The sequence below is a fragment of the Microtus oregoni genome, unplaced genomic scaffold, assembly GCF_018167655.1.
Source record: "Microtus oregoni isolate MIOR12 unplaced genomic scaffold, Mior012 000028F_ref0000031, whole genome shotgun sequence".
Taxonomy (NCBI): Eukaryota; Metazoa; Chordata; class Mammalia; order Rodentia; family Cricetidae; genus Microtus; species Microtus oregoni.
In genome coordinates, this window is record NW_024543087.1 from 12,144,019 (window position 1) to 12,167,414 (window position 23,396).

Sequence of the window (23,396 nt, forward strand, 5' to 3'; positions counted from 1 at the left end):
AAGGCAGAGAAGCCATGAGAGGGGCAAACAGATCCGAGTGTGGGTAAAATCCCCAGGTGCCCTGGAGATCTGGTTGCACTTGACTTTCAGGCTTCTGTCAATAATAGACACATGAGGAAATTTGAGCAAAGGGAGAGCCAGGCCAGGGAATGTAGATTCTGTTTGTCTTGCTAGCTAATAATATGATAATAGGATAACACAGAAATCTCCAGGTAACGCTCTGAAGTTTGGAAACTTTTCAAACATCACACCTCCATCCCGCATCTGAGGAGCCACGGGTATGCAATGATTTCTTCAGGGAAGGACTGCAGAGTAGGAGGGAGTCAGCCTGTTGGAAATACCAGTTTAAAGATTAGGCATAGCTGCGTTTATGTCTATCTGTGTTCATTTTAGTGTGTACAGGGAGTGTGTGTGTGTCTTACTGAGGAATTGGAAGGGGGTAGGGTGGCTGGAGAAAGTGTGAATATTTAAAAGCTAATGGAAACATCTCAGTTGTTCAATTCAAATATAGCGGGATCATATCTGTACTTAAAGGTTGTTGAATGGGAAAGAAGGACAGATGAGTACATCGATTCCTTTCAAATGTATACATTGTTAAAATTCTGACCTTTTTCAGGGGGGCAGTACCTGGAGACGTAGGAAACTGTAAACTATGAAGTGCTAATTTTGAGTGTTGAGATGCTAGGAAGTGACCCAGGCTTGAGAGCTCACCCTGTCACTTGCTTGGTCCCTCATTCTCCTACAATCCCTCTGTGCTCTATGGGAAAGAGAACAATGAGACTGTTTTCATGGTAGTTCTGGCAAGAACATCCAATTATCTGTTGCATGAGTATGTTTGAAAATAGACCAAAGCCACAGTCCCCTTTCCGACATGCCTGCACGCAAGCTCTATAAATAAGGATGTGTTTAGCTTTATTGGTCTCTTCCTTCAGGTACGTTATTCTATTGTAATGGCATACTGTTAGTATTAACAACCTTGAATAAGACTGTTACTGCTTCCCTAATGTTCTGAAGCAAGTTGGCGATGGGGCCAATTACACCTTCGTGGAATCTATGTGTTTATTTAACCAGGGCTGACGGCAAGTCCTATATGTTCAGTCTAACTTATTTAGCAGCTGGTGTCGGTGTCATTTGGGAAAAGTTTTGCCTTAAATAAGTCTCTTTCCTCCTTCTGTTTACTTATTGTAGTTCATAATGGGACTTTCCGCTTCTGGGGTTGGGTGGAAACGGAGGGAGAGAGAAGAAAGCTGCTCAGTGGCGGAAAGGGAGTATAATTTGGTATGATAAATAAGATACCGTCATGTATGGAGTTAGGGAGGTGGCTTGGTCATACAGTTCTTACCACACAAACATGCTGAGCTACGTTCAATCCCCAGAATCCACATAGGAAGCCTGGCACAGGGAACTCTCTGTGACTCGGTGTTCATTCGGTCTAGACACAGTGGTGAGGGCCAGTCTCATTCAGTCTAGACACAGTGGTGAGGGCCAATCTCAGTGAAGAGACCCTGCCTCAAAAAATGAGGTGGGAACAATCGAAGAAGACACACCAAGTCAACCTTCAGTCTCCGCATGCAAATGTGCATGCGTGTGCACACAGAGTAAAGACAAAGAAAATGACGCTTTAATGTACAGCCATTGGGATTTTATTTTCTTACTTTAATTTTCCTTCCCTGGGATTTGATGATTTTAGAATGGATTTGTTTAATTATTTTACCTATAATCTCCATACATTTTAATATTCAAAACTCCTCAGCATATACATACATAATACATATATATATACATGTTATATATTTAATTTGAGAAAATAGTATGTTTGCAATCACTCAGAGAAGCAATGGGAGAGCTGTTACACCTGACAGCTCTGGGGACATGCTGTGCAATTTTTGTGCTTGCCTTGTGCCATCAAAAGCAGAAGGATAAATGACAAGAGAGTACCATGAGGGTTTAATGGTCTGTCTGATTTCTACTAACAGCTGTGGGAGTCACGCAGATAAATCCTTGTGGAACATACTGTTCGAAAAATAATAGTTTGGAAAAGGTTTCTATGGAAATGTCCCCATGTTTCTTTCATTAATTGCCCTAATTATTACATTTGCAGGAGTGGGGTTGAGAAGTATCACGTTGGGATTAGGGGACAGGTTAACAGGTCTCGGAGCTGATGACAGGAACTGCTATTTTTAGGCATGAAAATGCCGACAAGTTTCCCCATGTGAATGTCTGGGTTTCCTATACCCCATAGGAGTTCGTAGGGAGAGGACTTGGTTGAGTTAGGGGCAATGGCCTCTGCCTTTGTCTTATCTTTCAGATGCTCTGGTTTCATTTGTTGGGCATTTCGCATCATGAGTGTGGTGATGTTTTTCTTCATTTGTGTGTGTGCATGCATGTGTGCGAGTTTTTGTGGAGTGTGTGCAGTGTTATGAGTGTGATGTGTGATATTTGTATATGAGTGTGTGTGGAGTGTATGTGAGTGTGGTATGTGTATGTGTGTAGCAGGGTGTGGTGTGTATGTGGTGTATGTTGTTTGTATGTGTATGTGTGTGTGAGTGAGAGAGAGAGAGAGAGAGAGAGAGAGAGAGAGAGAGGATGACAAACCATGCTGTTTCTGTGTTTTAATTACACAATAGAAAATGGAAGGAAGCAACTTCTTGAAACAAAGGAAAGAGAGAGAGCGCTGGGGCAACAAGAAAGGAAACACAGCAAGGAAAAATAAAAGTATTTATTTATGAGTGAGTTCTGACAGCTTGATAAACATAAATTTGTTTGAAAAATCTGGTTTCTTAACGACTTTAATGGAATAAGAGAGAAAAAGCTATTCTGAGCACATACAGTACTGACCGTCTTTCTTTTTCCCCCTCTATTGGCTTTTCGGTAGGTTCTTGCCCATGTATTTGGCTCCGTTACTGCCTGCATTTATGAACTTTAAGTCCCAAGGGTCTTTCAAAAAGCCTTTTAAAAACCTCTTCATTGTTGTTACTTCCTCCTCCCACCCAAACCTGTTCTGGTTCACCAGCATTTCACTTTCTCTTTTTATATTAGACAAGATTTTCACGGGAAACTCTAGACACTCTCTGTGTTACATCATAACCATCCCCCCCTTCTCTCTCTCTGGACTAAGTGACTTTGGAGCCCACAGACTCCTCCTCACTTTGAGAGCTCCACCCTATCACAACATCCCTGCTTGCCTGGCCATCCCTAAAGCCAGTTGAAAGGTGGCCCTTGTGTTTGTGGCTTTGTTTAGGAAGTCACAGTTGTGAAATGTGAGGACAAGTTTACCTTTCTTCCTTCATTCAGAGATGTCAGGGACCCATGACAGGATTGTTAGATTTTGGGAGGAGAGTTGCATTTGTCATTTTCACTGAATTCACTTTTGCTTAAAATTATTGGTGGTCTTCCCACTTTGAATATAAAGTAGCACGCAAATCACTAAACGCAAAGGGCTATTTCTTAGAATTAAGCCGTTCTCAAAGATGTATTGCTTTATAATCCTTTTCATTCCATGCTCATCAGATGTGGCAGGTGAGGGTACCCTGCATGGATACAAATGCCATTTCAGCAAAACCAAAGAGAAAGGACCCACTTCATACATCACATCCCAGACTGCCCCTTCTCCACCATCAGACAGGCACCCAAGCATTAACTAACCAGCCCTTCCAGGTCTCCACCACCAGACTGGTACCCAAATATTAGCTAACCAACCCTTCCAGGTCTCCACCATCAGACAGGCACTCAATCATTAACCAGCCCTTCCTGGGCTAAAGTAGAGGAGTGGTCTTCCCACACCAGCAGAGACAGTCACCAGTCCCTGCCACGCAGGGAGACCACAGAATTGCATGTGTATCACTGATTACGGTGGTTCTGAGAGAAACACCTTGTCTCACACACCCTCTTCAGCTGGTGAGCCCTAGGCCAAATGGTCACAAGAAGAGAAGTCTAATTCAATCATTCCGCAACACAGACCCCTTCCCTGCCTGCTCACTAGGGGTAGGGGGTGGGGTGTTAAGAGTGTGTATAGCCTCCACATGGAGGCTTCTACTTGATCCCTGAAGCCTCAACAGGCTTCCTCAATGGCTTTCTCCGGGGGTCTCAGAGATGATGCAGATATCTAAAGATTCCCAACAGTCAGTAATGTCCTGATGACACATTGTGCTTGGCTCCCAAAATACTTTCCTTAAGGATTCCTAGAGACCCATTAAAAATGAATTTTTAAAGTCCTTCAAAATATTCCCACCTTTTTGCTTTTTTTATTTTTTTGGAAGTTTTTTTGTTCTAGCACCATGGCACATTTTACGAGCCATTTGTTTTTGCCTATTAGAAAAATCTCCCGAGCCTAGGGAGATGCAGATGAACCAAAGAGAACAAACCAAGGCTCATAAAAGATGTGAGTTATAAGCCATAACATCCTAACTGTTCTGGGAACAAAAAAAAAAAAAAAAAAAAAAAAAAAAACAAATACAGAAAGAAGGGGACAGAATAGAGCCCTAAACACCTTGCAAAATACACAATGCTTCAGAGAGCTTGAAGCATGGTGAGAATACCCCGTAGGTCAGGCAGGCTCCACGTGGTTGTGCATTCCTTTCCTTACCTAAGGAGATCCCATTATAAAGGCATGCCAACAACCAAGTCTTCAAAGGCCTGTGCAGCGCTGTGAGAGGACATGGCTCAGAGGGCAGAGGGTTTGATTCTTCTCCAAGGAAGTGAGATGGAGACAGTATCTGAAATCAGCTAGTTCTGCCTGCTGAACAAAGGCTTAGCCCTGTGTAGTAATAAGGGTGGCGGAGCTGCGTCCCCAGCACCCCGGCTGCCTGGCTAGCTTATGCCCGAAATAACAACACACAAACTGTATTCATTTAATCACTGCTTGGCCCATTTCTATCTAGCCTCTTCTAGGTTAATTCTCACATATTAATTTAGCCCATTTCTAATCATCTGTGTAGCGCCCCTAGGTGCGCTTACCGGGAAGATTCTAGCCTATGTCCATCCTGGGTCGGAGCTTCATCACATGCGTCTGCCTGGGAGCGGATTTTGTTGTTGTTGTCTCTTCTTCCTCTGCCTTTGAGCCTATGTGCATGCTATAGATAGGAACCTGCTTTTAACAATAGATGGTGTCACTAAGCATGGCACTTCTATGTGACACAGCATTTCTTTGTTCAACATTTTACACCTTATGGACACTGACGCTTCCAACAACTCTAACTCAACTATTTAACAAATAAAACTGTATTTAATGATTCCACCAAGATTTGTGTCAAAAAACAAAACAAAACAAAGCAATCGACAAATAGTAGGAATAAGTTTACGGTGCTGCAGAGCACAAGGACCATGTGTGAATGTCAGCAGAATTTGTTTTGCAATCGTCACAAAAAGGAAGGTTTGAAAGAAGAGCACACTTTTATTGGCAATATTAATGACAGTCCTTCTGACTTGGGGTCCAGGAAGGTCTTGTCAGATGAGGACCACTCGAAGGAGTTTCCCCAGGCTTCCACACAGCAGTCTTGAGGGAAAGCAGTTCCGCCCTGAGATGCTTCTCCAGGCAGCCTTTGGTCCTGCACCACTACATGCACTATAGAGGCAGTGGAGCTTGGGAATCTTGTTTATGATTCTTCAGCTTCCAGTGTGAGTGAATATTTCATAAAAAGCTGTCATTATTGGCTTGGTAGTCTCCCCTCAGACAGGGAGGACTCCATGGAAGTTCCAGGGTAATTTTCTACCTCTGCTGAAAGCTAGTATTTGTTTCATAGCTTTTTATTGTTAAGATGGCACCATTTGGCATGCTCACACTATCTCAAGTGCCTCTATGCATCTACCACACAAAAGTGGTTTTGTGGGCACAGAAATGCACACCGCCAAACACAGGCAAACCTGTGTGCCCACCTCCGCACGGTGCCTCCTGTTCACCAAGCTCATGGGTCCCCTTGCATACGGTTACACAGCCCTCAGTTCAGCCACTCACTGACTCTCCCACAAATCCCCGATTTGATTCCACTTTGTTCCTGAATTAATTTCAGTGGTGAAATTGGCATTCTCTCATCAATTCCTTTGGCTTTCGTCGTGTTTAAGTAGAGAAATAGAAAACTGGGATAAGGGAAGCTTGTGTGTGTGCAACTCTAAATGCGATGGTCCAGATGGATTGCTTTTAAATGATGGCTGGCATTTGTTTTTGAATTTATTATCAGGCCCTGAAATTTGCAGAAAAGATGTTTTTGACTCTGACAGGATACAGTGGCATGTTTGGTGACTGCTATGAAAATAGTGTATTAATTTGCCAATATTCACAACATACTTATTAAGCATGCTTCTAAATGAGCCCTACATATTTGTCTCCCTCCATTCAAAATGACAAAATGTGGTGCTAGGGATATAGCTCGATTGGAAGAATGCTTGCTTTGCTTGCACAAGGTCCAGAGTTCAAACACCAGTGTCATATAAACCAGGCATGGTGGATATACAACAATAATCCTGGCACACAAGAGGTGGAGACAGGGGAAGCAGAAGTCTATAGTCATCCTTGGCTATGTAAAGAGTTTAAAGTTAGCCCTGGGATATAGGAGACCTGGTCTAAAAAACTAGTAGATAAAATGCAGTAGGATAAACATAGAAAACATAGACACAGAACCTTCATAGTAGGTGAATCTACCAAATTCTAATTCTACACAGCAAATTCACAGATCACTGGAGCAATCTGGAGTGCTCAGATCCCAGGGAACACCAGGAAATCAAAAAACCCACATCATTTGGATCTGAAGTTCAACTTCATCCCATCATATTGAGTCTTCTGACTCTGATTGCTTTCTTCCTCAGAATGTGCACACAAGGTTGTTGCCTTCTCTGGAACCCCACTACTGTCAGTCACAGAAGGAGGTAGTGTGGTAGTTTGAATGCATTTGATCACCACTAGCTCACCGAGAGTTGCACTATTAGGTGGTATGGCTTCCTTGGAGTGGGTATGGCTTTGGTGAAGGGAGTATGTGGCTGTCAGGGTGGGCTTTGAGGTTTCCTATGCTTAGAATGCTTCCCAGTGAGTCAGTTAATTTCCTGTTGCCTGAGTCAAGATATAGGATTCTCAGCTCCAGTACCACATCTGCCTGAATGCCACCATGCTTGCCACCATGATGATAATGGACTGAACCTCTGAAACTGTGAGTCCCTCAATTAAATATTTTTTATTTGTAAGAGTGGCCATGGTTATCGTGTCTCTTCACAGCAATAAAAATCTAACTAAGACAGAAGTTGGTGCCAGGAGTGGGGTATTGTTGTGATAGGCCTGACTGTACTTTTATTTGGAGTGATATGGACTTTGAGTTAGGAAAGCAGTGGAATACTTTAAGCATTACTTAAGGGGTCATACTAGGAGGAGCGTGGAAGGCAGTGGTGCTGAGTGTGATCTGATGAACTGTGGGGACCACATCAAAAAGTTTTAGAGAAGAAGAATTTTAGTATGTTGCCTTCAGATCATTCTTGCGATATTTTGGTAAAGGAAGTGACTGCTTTTTGCCCTTTTTGGAAAGGTATTTCCAAAATTAAAGTGAAGAATTTTGGATTAATTCCATTGGTAAAAGGAATCTCAAAATAGCCTAGTATAGACTCTGTCAAGTGAGTTTTGGTGGTAACTCTAATAAAGATTTATAATGAAATGAACTACAGAAAAGCTTCAAGTTGGGTATGACGGTGCATGTCTTTAATCCCAGCACTCAGGAGGCAGAGGCAGAGGCAGGCAGATCCCACCCAGCTCAGCTTCTAACTTGTAAAAAGGAATTAAACAAAGCTAAGAGTATGATATGGTGGTTCATGCCTTTAGTCCCAGCACAGGAAAGCCAAGGTTGGTGGGTCTCTGAGATTGTGGCCAGCACAGTACACAAAGAAAGTTCAGGAAAAACCAAGTTTAGGCAGTAAAGATGGGAAACAGAAAGCCAGTGAAGATGTAATTGAACAAGGGGACCGTGTTCTAGCCTCAGAAAGCAGCAGAACTTGGCGGTTTCAGTCACATGGTTCTGGTTTTAGAGTTAAGGATAGAAGAAATGGGCTATGGAAATTGTCTCAGTGCCTAAGGAACACCACTGGGGTCAGGCATGTGCCAGAGTGTAACTGAATAGAGGCCTAGTAGAGAGGCCATTGTATGAAGCTGTGAAGCTGAAGCTTAGATTGCCTTGGAGAGCCCAAGATGTTAGAGACACAAGACCCATGGGATACCTGCGGAGGAGAGCTGTTAACGGGAACTAACACCAGTCCAAGAGAAAGAAGTGTGCTGCAGTCAGCAAAGCTCAACAGAATTGGAGCACTAAAGAGCAAAGCATTTCAATGCGGCATTTAGAGTTTGCCCAGTTGGCTTTCTGTCTTGCTTTGGACCCGTATTTCCTCGCCATGCTCCCTTCCCTATGTTTTGGAAGGTAATGTATATCCTGTGCCATTATATGTTGGAATTATGTGATCTGCTTTTTGATTTGAGTTTACAGGGGATTATAGTTAAGAGATTGCATGAATCTCAAAAAAGACTTCAAACTTTGGATTTTTAAACATTTTTGAGACTGTCATAGACTAGGAGGACTTTTGGAGTTGGACTAAATTTATTTTGTATTATGATTGTTAAAGGTTTATGGGGGCAAAGGAGTGGAATGTGGTAGTTTGAATGTATTTGACCCCCATAAATTTATAGAGAGTGGCACTATTAGGAGGTTTGCTTCCTTGGAGTAGGTATGACCTTGTTGGAGGAAGTGTGTCACTGTCAGGGTGAGCTTTGAGGTTTCCTACGATCAGGATAACACCTAGTGAGTCGTCGACTTCCTGTTGCCTTTAAGTCAAGATGTAGGCAGGAACTCTCAGCTCCAGCACCACATCTGCCCTGCATGCCTCTGTGTTCCCCACCATAAGGATAATGGACTGAACCTCTGAAACTGTAAGTGAGCCCCCTCAAATAAATGTTATCATTTTTGAGAGTTGCTGTGATCATGGTGTCTCTTCACACAAATAAAAACCTAAGACAGGTGGTAAACCCATTCTTTCTCCCTTCCGTGGAATTACCACCTGCTTGACTCACCACTTGCCTCTTTTGCAAGATAAACTCCTCAGTGCAAAAAGAGATGGAAAAAAGAACTACTTACTGCCTTTTCTTATCTTTAGTTCTCTCTAATTCTCCACATTTCTTTTCATGTGGATTAAACAATTGAAATTTATTTTCTCAGCAGCTGAGGCTCTGAGGCCGTGGCTCAGATCCACTGTCAGATATGATGTCTTTCAAACAGGCTGATGTGGACCCATTCTTTGTAAACCGAAGAAAGATGTTCAGCGTAGAAAATCAATGTATTTTGGTCAAGTATCTTTCCAATGTAGTCAACAAACACTTGTACTTTGGATTAAAATGTCAACAATTTTAATTAACTAGATAGGAAGAGTGATCCCATGTCCCCTCTTGTTCAGCAACACTGTATACTGTAAGAATTACCTTCCACCTCAGTAATTAGATGGCATTTACCAAAAATCGCTTTGCATGTTTGTGTGTAGTACAGATATTAGAAGCCTATAGAAAAAGATGCTAAGCTAGGGTTTGTCAAAAGACCATGAGAAGCAGGCTAATGAGATGCCAAGCCCCCTCCCTTTGCTCGTTGTTATTGGCTTGCGTGACAGTAGCTGGGTATAAATTATGTAGTTCAGTAATGCCAGCTCCCAGCATCACCAAGAGCTGTCCTCCTGCCTCAGCTCCCAGCCCCGAGGGCTTGTGGCATTGTTCTAAAGACTTATCTACTTGAATTCTTTCAATTTGCCTCTCAGTGACAGGCAGCACTTGCAAGGGGACAGCTGCCATGTGGCTGTTTCTGTTATATTTGGAGCAGAAGCCTGGGTTGGGTTTGGAGAGTCTGTGGGGAGGCTGAGCCTCTGAGGAATCACAACAGATGGCTTTATTGAGGAGCTAGCAGGCGTGGGAGTAGAAGCAGGAAGTAGAAAGACACACCAGCTGGGAGTTGTATGCCTGCTAGTCCTAAAGGAACATGATATGAGGCTCATGATTGACTGGAACTATATTATGTATGTGGAAGAATTTGGAGACGTTGTGGAATCAAATTAAAACTGGGAAGACTTTAAAATGAAAGAGGGTGTCACCACCCTGTGGACAGGAAACTTATCCTCTGGCCCAGCCCTTTAATATGATACCAATTAGCCAAGGCATAGCTGGGCTTGAAGCTCAGTGGTAAAATTTTTAGCGAGCATGTGCAATGCTCTGGCTTCAATCCCCAGCACCAACAAACCAACAAGGAAATTAGATGAGTGGGAAGAGGGCTCAGTGGGTAAAGGGCATGCCAAACAACTATGAGGACGTGGGTTCAGATCCCGGGAAGGCACTTAAAAAGATAGCCATGGTAGAGTGTATCTGTAGCCCCAGTTCTCCTCTGGGGAGAAGGGAGATGGAGGGAAAAAATACCCAGAAGTCCGAGGGTCGGGTAGCCTGACTTGCACAGTAGCAAACAAGAGTCCTCGAGGACTAACCTCAGAGGATGCCCTCTGACCTTCGCACCAAAGCAAATGCAAGCCTGCTGCTGACTTACACACAGCCCCACTCCCTCACCCTATCCTCCCATTCCTCCATGCCTGTTGATGACTAAAGAAGTTAGCTAGGAGAGAAATGTTCTTTGACGGTTCCAAAAATAACTGTTCCTCAAAGCATATTGCACCTGCCTTCAGACTGGTGTGTGGAAGGGTTATGAAGAATATTTGTAAGTGGGGACTTGGGGAATCCCAGACTCCTCCGGTTATCAATGTCTAACCAAAGGTGATTCAGCTTGGGTGGGGGAGATGCATTCCTTCACTCTTTTCAAAGCTTCCTTTCTCCTTAAATGTAATGGATTCTAAAACTCACCCTGGTCAGTTTCTTTAAAATGCATTCTTCAGCAATTAATATGGCATGAATATTTAAGAACTTCTGGCCGGAAATCAACTTTGAAAAGCCGTCTGATTCTTGTTTCCTTTCCAGCGTTCAAAGGGAACCCACACTAGATGGAATGCCATAGGGATCAAACTGAGCATGAATTTTCATCCACACTTTCAAATGCGTCTTTAGGTTGCCAGGACTGCCATCTGATACAGCAAATGTTTATTTGCCTTCTTGGTCCTTAGGAGTATGTTCAGAGATGTTGATGGGTGGGAAGGTGGACCTGTCGCATGGAAGCAAAGGACAAAGTGCGTCAAAAGTGAGATCTAGTAGGAGACTTGGGCTCTTAAGATGCAAGCTATTCATAAGCTGTTGAGTCTTCCTTATACAGCATCACCACAAGAGGAAGTCAAAGAACTTCCTGTAACATCTACTTCCTGTGTCAGGTCCCTAGGTGGAGGACACTCAAGGAGACTGGCAGCAAGGCTGAGTTCCACTATGTTGCTCTTTTTTTTTTTTTACCCCATCTTTAAGAGGTAATACTTTTATAACTCCAAGTGAAAAATAATCTCAGTAGATTTAAGAACCAAGCAAGTTCTTTATTCTTAAATGATAGAAAAAGGAACCAAGGGAAAAATGGATTTCTAAGGTTCAGAGTCAAGACTAGGGCTTTGGCTACTGGCCCCTGAAGGTGTGTACTTACTAAGTAAAAAGTTTACATCAGGCCCGTTTCTGAGGGTGCCATTTATAAATGAAAACATAACACCAATTTTGTACTGAGTATTTACTGAGCCCCAAAACAGTGCCAGGAAGGATCCAATGATGGTTGCAGAGAGAGCCATGGGGGTCATTCCACACTGAAGCTATCCCCACCACTCCTCCTAGAATCTTTCAGATGAGCTAAGATTCCACAGCACATTCAAAGAATGAAAAACTTCTTCCAAATGGAGAAGAGTCAGCTTGGAAGTTAAACTGGCAATAATTATCCATAGGTGCATGTGCTCATTCACAGGTATGCACATGTGTGCTCATGCACAGGCATGCACATGTGTGCTCATGCACAGGCATGCACATGTGTGCTCATGCACAGGCATGCACATGTGTGCTCATTCACAGGCATGCACATGTGTGCTCATTCACAGGCATGCACATGTGTGCTCATGCACAGACACATGTGCTCATTCACAGGCATGCACGTGTGCTCATTCGAATGCATTCACATGTGTGCTCATTCACAGGCATGCACATGTATGCTCATCCACAGGCATGTGTGCTCCTACACAGGCATGCACATGTATGCTCATCCACAGGCATGTGTGCTCCTACACAAGCACTCCCACATGCTCACCTACACAGCCCTGTGGAATCTCTCTCTTCTGCCACTTTGCCTGTTTTTTGCTCAGAAGTCAGTCGCCAATCCTCACTGATGCTCTACTCCTTTCTTCTTGGTTTACATCTGCCAAGGTGTCAAATGCTAAAGCAGACTTGTCTTCCTATTGTCTCTTTCCTTCTACTGTGATTTGGGTTGAAAGAGCCATGGCAAAGCTGTTAGAAATGTGTCTGAGGTGGGTTCTGAGAGACAGCTAGGACGTTTAGCTACAGGCAGAAGGCATGGGACAGTATGAGATGTTGTAACATGTAGTTAACTTAGATCCTCTTTTGTGCCTTGGGTCTTTCAGTTTATCTCAAAAGCAGGCATCCATGTACTGAAGTCAGAGCAGAAACCTTTTTGGTTGAGTATAGCTGGGATACAACTCCACTCATGCTTCCTTGTCAAGGAACAAAATACAGCCATTGCAAGACCCAAAGAAATGGCATGGAAATGCACAAATTCAGCAAAGTGCTTCCAATGCTTATTCAATTAAATTGCAAGTAAGTAGTTCCCTCCTACTGGGATAAAAAATGAGAAAGACAAAAATATGCCCTTTTAGATAGGTTGCCTGCAATAATTACTACATATAAATTATTTACCCTCTGTAATAGAATAGTTAAGCTAAGAACAAAGGCATTAGATTACCTGAGATCAAACCTCTGCCATGTGCAACAGTGCGACCTTGAACAAATTAATCTCTGTGTCTCAGGGCTCTTACACATAAAGAGATGGTCCTAAGACTATCTCATCAGCACTTAAATGCAATAATGCCAGGGAATTGCTTAGTTAAATGGTTGGCGCATAGCACTTGACATAGAGAGAGCAATGGCTAGGGAATAATGAAGTCAGATGCCCCAGTGCATCTGTTGAAGAGAAGAGTGACTCTGAAGATCTCCCACTCCAAGCCCCCCTCCTTCTTATGGGAATAAATATCCGGTGGTTAAACAGCATGAGGTCCTAAGTTCTATCCCCAAACCCACATTAAAAATTAAAGCCAGAGTTGAGCAGTGGTGGAACAGGCCTTTAATCCCAGCACTCTGGAAGCAGAGGCAGGCAGATCTCTATGAGTTCAAGGCCAGCCTAGTGTACAAGAGCCAGTTCCAGAACAGCCAGGACTGTTATAGCACACATTTGTAATTCCAACACTCAGGCAGCAGACTCCTTGGCCAAAAGTTCTAGCTTACTTGTTTATTCCAGGCTAGTGAGAGATCAGGTTTAAAAAAGTCCAAAGAGGAAGGTAGAGGTGGGTGGTACCTTAGAAACATAGAATGAGCTAAGTTCTGGCCTCCACACATACACACACACACACACACACACACACACACACACACACACACACATATATATATATATACATATGCATGCATACCTCCACACATGTGTATCTGGATGCCTATGTGTGTTCACAAATGAACATACACACATGCATGCATACACAAGATAAAAAATCAACTGGATGTTTGGGGTTTTATCCACTGGACAAAATCGAGTCATTGCTCTACCAAGTTCCTACCTAGAACTAACATGATTGTGTCCACTAGTTGGGGTTGTAGTAGCCTACAGGTAACATTGGATGCTGTCAGAGGCTCCAGTCTCTTTAAGGCTGGAAACAAGAGCAGTTTTGCCACTGCAGAGGAAGCACCACTGTCATGAAACCCAACAGTCACAATCGGGCACTAATTTGTTTCCTGGCCTGCCCTAGATGTCACGGCCTGTGTCAGATCACCATGCAACATACATTCTTGTTGGAATTCGGAGCCTCCAGGCCACCTATGTGCCAGCTGCTTTCACTTGGGGTTCTACTCTGTAATTTATCATAGGAGTGTCCTACCCTGCTCAAATGTGCCCTTTGTGGGAAGAGGCAAAGCTAATAGACTTTCCAAGTGTGTTTGAATGGCTTCAATAAATCACTGCTGCCAGTGTAAGCAGCTTTATCATTTGGCAGGACAATAAGTTATCTTCAGGCTTTGGAGATACAGGCTCTCCAAGACTTTTATTTGTGTAAATTACAATGCATCATAACCCATTTCCTAAAATGAAATTAAGAAGCCCACGATATGTGTGTTTTTAAGATGGAAGAACGCACGCCGAAGATAACGTGTGACTCAGTGAGGGAAGAGAACACTTTATTCTGCTTGTTTTATAGCAGTATTTTATTTCTTTATTATTACCACGGTGATGTGAGCATTAAAAGCTTGTAACTGGGGTTAAATTTTGTCTGGCTCTTCATCGCCCCAGTGTTTCTGTGGAAACAGTCGACAAGGAAGGGAGACTAAGGACAGGTCATCGGCTTTGTAAAGCGGGAAAGTACTTCTGTTCTCCGTAGCCCTGCCTTCTGTGAGCATCTGAGATCAGATCCCAGCTCCAGCATAAGAAGTGAGGTGCGGCAGTGAACGCCTGTAACCCTGGCACTGGGGAGGGGCAGACAAGGGATCCTTGGTATTTGCTGTTCAACTGGCCTACTTGAGTTGCTGAGCTCTGGGTGCAGTAAGAGACCCTGTCTCAAAAAACAAAACAGAGAGTAATTGAGGAAGATACCCAACATCAACATCTAGTAGCCCCATGCAAGAGTTTGTGTGTGACACACACACACACACACACACATTCACTTAAATATGCCATGTGAGAGATTGAAAACTTATGGCTTGACATATATTTATCCCTTGTCAGTTCTGTTTGACAACTTTCTCAATCAATCAAGTTATGGAATCAAATTATTTCCCCTAGTATTATTATCTGGAACCATCTCTGAATTTCTCAGTCCTTTATCATTCGCCAAGCTCAGATTCAGAAGGCGTCTGATTTGAATCTCTGAGATCCCTGATTGGGAAGATAAATGTATTACATAACAACACAGTGTCTGAGGTTCCCAATAAGGAAAATGCAATCTACTTTTGATATTGTTTGGGGACTCTATTCAGGATGATGGACAATAAAGTCTGTTCTTTTTATTGGATTGACTGGGAAGCTGTTTGGTATCTGTAAACTAATCTGCCATCACTTTGTACATGATAAGAAAGTACTTTTGCCTGTAATTGCACCAATAGCTCACTGTGAGAAAATGATGTCGACAAAGAAGCCAGCTTTTAGAATGAGCAACTGCTGTATCTGTTCGGAAACCATTTGTTCCGTGGCTTTGGTCTTTGTTATTATTTTGCTTTTGTTTATTTTGTGCTACTGCAGATGCCACTCAGTGTTAGAGACTTAAGTGACAAACATTATCTCCTGAGTTCAATCCCCACCACTGCAGAGAGAGAGGGACAGATAGAGAGAGAGAGACAGAGTCAGAGACAGACAAGGAGAGACAGAGATAGAGACAGAGAAATAGAAACAGAGACAACGAGAGAGACGCAGAAATCAAGATAGAGACAGCAAGAGACACAGAGACATAGAAATAGTGGGAGAGTCAGAGACAGAGACAGAGAGACAAAGGGACAGAAATGGGCAGAGAGAGAGAGACAAAGAAGCAGATACAGAGAAATAAAGAGAGACAGAGAGACAGAAACAGACATGGAGAAATAAGAGTATTTCCAGTTCTATTATGTTTGATTTAGTTTGAATTCTTTCTACACTTATTAACAACATGAACTCATGTGGCCTGACACAGTTCCAGGTCTTGACACATCTTAATACATGGTGGCTGTTTATTTTAATATGTGGTGACTGTTTATTCTTACTTCAAAACACACAGTGACCATTATGAAGAACGTCAGAGTCTCACAAGCATCCCCCTGCTTCATCCCAGGGTTTCTCAAAACAGACAGGGTGCCGCCTTAACTTTTACAGTTAGATCATAAATGCCAGTCCCACTGCTCCATGGATAATCAGGATCATCCTGTGACTTCTGCCTTCCCACTTCTTCAGCTTCCTTGGAAAGCTTCTGGCTCTCTCAGCTGTCTCCTATCTCTGGGGCCTAGGTCAAACAGAGCTCATGCTTCTGCAGACTGCAGGGTGCCATGTGTGTGCACACGTGCATGCATGCGTGCGTGCTGTGGTTAGAAGGATGGAAACGGACCGTGGAGTTGGGGGTGCAGAGTCTACAGGTTCTGACCATGTAGAGCTCCCTCTCTCTGTTGCTTCTCCTCTTTTCCCAAAACCTTCACCCTCCTTGTTTCTCTAATGGTGTCCATGAGAAACGGGGCTAGTTCCCTGTTTTCAAGATGTTACTAACATATAAAATCTATGGAAAACATTAAGAATTATTGTTTTCAAATGTATTTATTTTACAAATAACAACACATGGCATTGCCCGATACTAAGATGCAGTTAGTCCATATCTTTCTTGAAAATCAATTTATTTTGGATTACCACTATTTCATTTTTATTGAGAGAAGGGGGACTGATACTTAGTTCATGGCAATGTCACTAATTTTAATAGGAATTTATCTTTTCAAGAAAGAGAAGAAAGAGCAATATCCCACCACCACCTTTGAAGAATTCACTCTATGATGTCTAGTAGACAGAACAAAACTGTTCTGCACCCCATATAATTGGTATCTCTGCCTTAGACTTATGCCTTTGATAGAGCTTGATGTGTAAATTAGCCACAACATATCACCTCAGCCAGAAATGTATTACCAACTTCATCAGCAGATAAAGCCTCTACTACCATTTTTATACTGTGGAGAGTTCAAAACCTCTTTCTGAATCTGTGCAGCTCTGCTCTTTTGCACTAACGGGATGGCTGCCACTCATTGCGGGGATCTCCGTATGGAGCCCTTTGTAGGCTGAACGCTTTCTCACATAGGTGCTTGCCACAGGAACGTGTCTTCTGTTCGTGTCTCCCACCACAGATAACATGCCTTTCCCCCTTATTAAGCACTGGCCATGCACCCAGGGGTACCTTTTGCAGGTTGAGGTGGGCAATATAACCCTCAAGGACTTCCTATTCCTTCTTGAGAGCAGCATGGATAGAAGAGACCTTTCCCATGCATCCCAGCAATGTCAGCATAATGACTGCTTGTCTTTTCTTATAGGGCCCCAATTTTTGCTCATTTCATTTGGAAGAAACACTTTGTGGCTTATGTTTGGCATGTCTAAATTTCAGGCCCCTTTGCTCTAGCATTTTGGAACATGTCTTAGTCAAATGCAGGTCATTTGCTATCACTGGTAATCTTGGTTGTCAACTTGACAAACTGGAGAGAGGGAAACTCAGTTAAGGAATTGCTTCCATCAGAATGACTTATGGCCATTTCTTGATTATTAAATTCATTTTGAAGGGCCCAGCCCATTGTAGGTGGTACCATTCCCTAAGCAGGGAGCCCCAGGCTATTCAGGAAGGGTAGGTGAACATGAATCTTGCAGCAAGACAATAAGCAGCATTCCTCCATGGTTTCTGCTTCAAGATCCTGCTTAAGTGCCTGTCTTGTCTTCCAAGATGATGAGCGGTGTGTAGCCTGTAAGTAGAAATAGACTTTTTGATCCCCGAGTTGTTTTTGGTCAGGGATTTATCACAGCAACAGAAACAAACTAGCGCCCTTGATCCCAGATCATGAACCCTAAAAGCGCTAGAGCTGATCAGCAGGAATGCAGCGAAGAGACTAACAGACATACTAAACAGGATGCAGAAGCATGAGTCTGCATCTCTCCACCCAGGAGACAACTTAAAATGTATGGATTATGGGTTCCTGGGTTTTTTTCCATTTAGCAGTTTTGAACTTTAATTAACCGTGGGTGACTGAAACTATGGAAACCACAAGAAGGGAGCCTGTGGATAAAGGGCAACAACTATACACCGGAAATTATGCAGTTACTCCATAGGGAACTGTGGTCTTCAATCAGGGATCCCATCCAAAGCTTTGCTTTAGGGACTGAAGGAGCAAGTTAGTGGTAAAGGCCTGGCTGTTCATGCACATGGCCCAAGGTTCAATCCCCAACACTTCTGGGGCTGACTTCTTACCAATCATTTTATTTTGGCCTTCTGAATTCCACATTTTGTAAGTGTTTAACTGGACATGACTTGTCTATTTGTCTTTTCACCCTCACTTCTTCCAAATGATGACCATATGACAGTATTATGGCAAAAAGGCCTTTATCATTAATCACTGTTTATTGGCAAATTGCCATTAATTGTTGACATGGCATTTTCCAATCCTAAATCATTTTTAAAAGAAAGTTGATTGAAGCGTTAGTAATATCACATTTATAAGTAAGTTCCAAATGGCTAAAATAAGAGAATTTGTCTCTTGCATGTCAACGTCTTCAAAATGGAAATGGTAATTGGGGCCAGAAGAAGGCTGAGTGGTTAATAAAAGAATTCACCCTTTAGATCAAAGATCAAATAGACTTATTTAGCATACTCTGAGTAACAGTCATAGCATGAGTAGCAGAACCACCCATAGCATAAAAAGGATGAGCTGCTGGACTCTTCATTTGGGACAAGTCCTGGATTGATTTAGGTGAGCTACAGATGTACGTAATTCCTCACATGTAATTCCTGGCATGCAAATGAAAATAGCTTTGGGTGTCATATTGCAGCTTGTGGCTTGGCCTTACCATTCTGAAGTTCTGCTTTTTAGGGAGAGTGAGGTGAGGTGTTTGTTTGGGGGTACTTTATGGACCAGCTTTGTAGTGGGGACTCGTTCCCTTTCTGGTCTTTAAGTCACAGCCTTTTCTCCACAATGATAAGTAATCTTGAAGAAACTCTTCCCTGACACACACACACACACACACACACACACACACACACACACACGCCATTTCTCTTTCTTTCTTATTTTCTCATATAATCACCATATATTCATGTACATGTGTGTATAAGAGAGATTACAGAGCTGAATCTTGAGGAAGGAAAAGTCCAGCCATTCTTCAGGTGGGAATGGGCAACAAGGACAAAGCCTGTAGCACAGTGACTGGGGAATAACAATCTCACGAGAACAGGTTCAGCTCTAGGATACCATGGAAGTGACCACCATCCCTCCCACACATTCACTAAGAGTCTGCCCTCTTATCACCGACCTCAAAAGTGGCCTGCGTGGAGGAGAGGGAAGTGGTGTGGCATATAAAGGTGCCCGACCTAAACCTGGTGGCCTGAGCTAAACTCCTGGAACCTAGGTGGTAGAAGTAGAGAATCAATTCTTGAAAGTTGTTCTTCAATCTTCACATGTGTATACACACACACACACACACACACACACACAATTAAATAAGCATATAAATAAATCACACAAAAATCAGTAACTAAATAAATGAATGAATGTAAAATATTTAAATGGAAAACAGCAACCAACTTCTGCTTGGAACACTGAAATTGCTGTGATGAGCAGCAGCTGCCTATTCTGACACAGAGACTTCTTATTAAGTATGAAAACTTGGCCTTAGCTTAGCCTTGTTTCCAACTAACTCTTCAAACTTTAATCAGCCTGTTTATATTAATCTACAATCTGCCACATCGCTTGTTATCTGCCCCAGTACCACATGTCCAACTTCCGCAGCTCTCCCTGATGGATCTCCTGCCTCAGATTCCTCCAAGAGTTCCTATCTCTGCCCTGGAGTCCTGCCTGTCCTCCCCTACCTAACTATTGACTGTTCAGCTCTTTATTAAACCAATCAGAAGGTGCCTTAGGAGGGTAAAACAGAGACATCTTCACACAGTGATCAAATATCCTGCAGCAGTGACATGCCTCTGTGTCCTCTCACGGCGTATAGTCCACATCTCTCTTGACTTCTGATGTTCCAAAAGAGGAAACCCGAGTATTTTTCATCGCCACAGTGGAATTTTGACTTCTTGGCACAATATTGTTTTCAGCTCATCCAAGAGCCAACTCATTTAAATTCTCAATTTTGTACCATCATTGGTTGGTGAGATACTCCGTCTGGCCTTATGCCTTCACTCATTAAAATAAGCGACAGCTGTCAGGTTGTAGTTTTGTTCTTGGTAGTCATGGTGATGCTGAGACGATCTCTATGTATATTTGCAGGTTCCTGTTTGTAATCTTAGGCAACTTCCTTTGCTACAGGAAAGAAGAAGAGCACATTCCTATAGCCAAAGCCTTGTTAAGAAACAGAAAGGCAGTTTGATAGGGAAGCACAATGTAAGAGTTGAGTGATTATTTAGAAGGGTTTACAGTAGTTTTACTTAAAAATTGTGAAACATTGACTTCTAACAAAAAAAGTAAAAGCATCCAGGTCTTTTGGAGTGCTCAGAAATGTGGCTTCCAAGGAAGAGCTTTTACATTCTGAGCCTCGATGACTTACTACTCAAGTGCCCATGCTGCCTTGGTTAGCAGAACTCAGCAGATTCAGACAGATCTGAAAGAGGTTACCAAGCTTCTTGACTATGTAGTGGGCTACAAACCACTTATCTAAAAAGTCACTGCTTAGATTCCTCTGGGATCTAATGGGAGATCCCAGAGGAATCTAAGTAGAGGCTGGAATCCACCTCTAGGTGGAGATACATTATTGTCACCCCAAAGAGTTAATTCAGTTGGGCCAGTCAATCATACAATCAGGGGGGATCATCCTTCAGGAAGGTGGGCCCACATTCAGCCATGCTAGAGAGATGGGAGGAATAATTATACCTTTAATGAGGTAAGATGCTTTTCCTCCCCAGAAACTCTACCCTCAGTGCAGTTGCTCCCCAGCCACATAAGTTTCTGTTGGGTCTGTTCTGAGTCCTAATAAGAAAGATATAACTTTTCACTTTCTTCTCTTCTATATTTTCATTAGGGATGCTGACTTGTGTCTAAGATATTTTAAGCTTTTCCACTTTCTCTAAAGATCCCCTCCCTACCATGCGGCTGTTTGATGCCCATGTAGCTGGCCTCTGTGTCAACTTAACTCAAAAAGCCTAGTTCTTTGCCTCTTCCCCAGCTTTCTCCTCTGGAGATTGTTGAGATTGAAAACTTGCCTGCCTTCGGAGGGAGTGTCTTTCAAATTAATAAAATTGTCCGTGAGCTTCCTTTTGAGCTCATTCCTAAATTATCTTACTAATAAGACTAAGAACTCCAGGAGGATCCTTGGTTTCCTCTGTGACATGTGGTGACTCTAGTGGTACTCTGAAAAAAGTCTGGTAGCATCACAGGACTGTAAATTATCCTAGAAGTTGGGAAACTGAGGCAGAAGGATGACAGTCCTTCTTAGCCCAGCTTTTGGGTCAGTTTTCTTGGTCCAGAAGCAGGCTGGTGTCCTTTGCCTCTTCCACTTACTGCAAACTGGTTCTACTCTTTTGGAAGAAGTTACCTAAGGCCAGGAAGGAACTCTGCCTCATTTGTGAACACCGTTGCTATGCAAGGCAAACATTTATACATCTATACACATCTACTCCGTGCAGGGGTTGTTCTACTTGGCAGGTATGGGGTAAGCGAAAAGGGAAGATGAATTAGAGTCAAGAAACAGAGGGAAAGTAGCTTCTAAAAATGATTGAACAGCCAAACACTAGCAAAATATTTATAATGTCCTCCAGGCTATGCGTTCAGATCAAGGTTTTTTTTTTTCTTTTGTTTCTTTATCTGCTGAATGATACAGCTATAAATGGACTTCAGTAGATTCCATGAAAATTCAGTTTACATCAGGAAAAAATTATTTTTAAAATGACTTAATATCAAATTTTGTTCAGGCTTGCTATCATCACTGTAGGTAACAAATGTGTTTGTTATTTAAAGCCATTATTAAAGTTCTTATTTTGACGGTGTCTGTCATCCCCTCCCATTCCTAAATGGGATCTTTGATGACTTTGACAACTGTAAGTTGAAGCATTGAGAAAAGAGTGGGCATCTGTTGAAGTACCAAATGTCAGCATGGGTTATTCTTAGATGTAAGTCAAAAAGAACAGATACTTAAGTGGAAAATGACTTCCGAGAGTCTCATAAATTTATTTCAATTTATTAGTATGTAACGCTCCCAATAAAGCTATTATGCTTGAACTTTATGAACTTCTAATCAGAAGTGATTGCAAACAGATTCAAGGCCCAGGTACTTGGTTTATATCCCATTGATGGTGAGAAAACCAACCTAAAGACCTGTGCAGAGACACACCCTAAGTCAGGTTGACAGGTATTTGTTGAGTGGCCAGCTCCATGATGCCATTTTAGCAGTAGGGTGCGTTTCTTCATTCACTGGGGCTTCATCACCCTCCTGAGTGGCCATTAAATCTCAGGCTGTCAAGTCTTTTATAAAATCATCCTAACCTATAACCACAGTTGTTGAGGCAGGAGGACTGCCAGAAGTTTGATATCAGGCTTGGCTATAAAGCCACTGTCCCCAAAAACATAATCCCAAAGCAGCATGTTTGTATTCTGTCCAGTGCACCTGCTCTCCAGGGAACAGTCCGCTCTTGTTATCCAGTTCGCTGTGGGCAGTCTTCCGCCTGGCAGTCAAGGACTGCCCACATGCATGCTAACTAAAGATCTTTGGGTACCTGGAAACAAGAGCCTGGGCTTTTTCTGGACTCCTGGATTGACAGCAGCCTCAGGGTGCAGGGCACATGCCAGGACTTTGCTAGGCTGGTCTTCTAGTACTTGAGTGCTGTGATCCAAACTGGCATTGGTTAGTTTGTGGTTGCTTTGCCCTCAGCAGTCTGTCCTCCATAAACACTTGAGTTTTATTGAAGCTAGCTAAGAAAGGATTCTGGCTTTATTGGCAGGTCCCCACCAAAAGCATAACACTGGTTACTATTGAAGGTACTGAAATAGTGTCTTGAAAGTCAGTCAAAATATATGTCCCCTCAACTGACTGTGATGGTAGCTGGAGGCAGAGACAGATGCTTTCCTTTGGTATCTGTAGGTAGTAATACATGTCCTGTGCATGCATATATACATTTAGACAAGCCCTCAAGCACATTAAACAAAATTAAAACATCCCAAGCAGCTTAAGCATTTTCTGTCTAGCACTCAGATACTAGAAGATCTGGTAGACCCTATCAGACTGGTGCATGGAGTACAGATAACGGAAACAGAGATTTGGCCTGGTGTGCTAAGTAATTGCCCCAGGATATGCAAGTCATCTGTTTGGAAGGCCTTTAACATGTTATCTCTCATAGGAACAATTTATGCCTTCAAAAGGCAAACAGGCAAGCAAGCAAACAAACAAAACCAAAGACAGTAATTATGTTTGCTTCTCCCAACCCAATCCCACTCCCAACAAGTTTCAGCCAGTCGGTGAGATGCTCGCATCTACCAGGACGTCATTAGAAGCACCGTGGTGGCTTTTGAGTATCAAGTAGCT

The 23,396-nt window shown here is 42.8% G+C and overlaps 1 protein-coding gene across 15 annotated transcripts in view; it reads left to right on the plus strand.

Moving 5' to 3' along the window:
- Arpp21 (cAMP regulated phosphoprotein 21) overlaps positions 1–23,396 on the plus strand; it is a 160,079-nt gene that overhangs the window by 113,279 nt on the left and 23,404 nt on the right. The window lies entirely within an intron of this gene.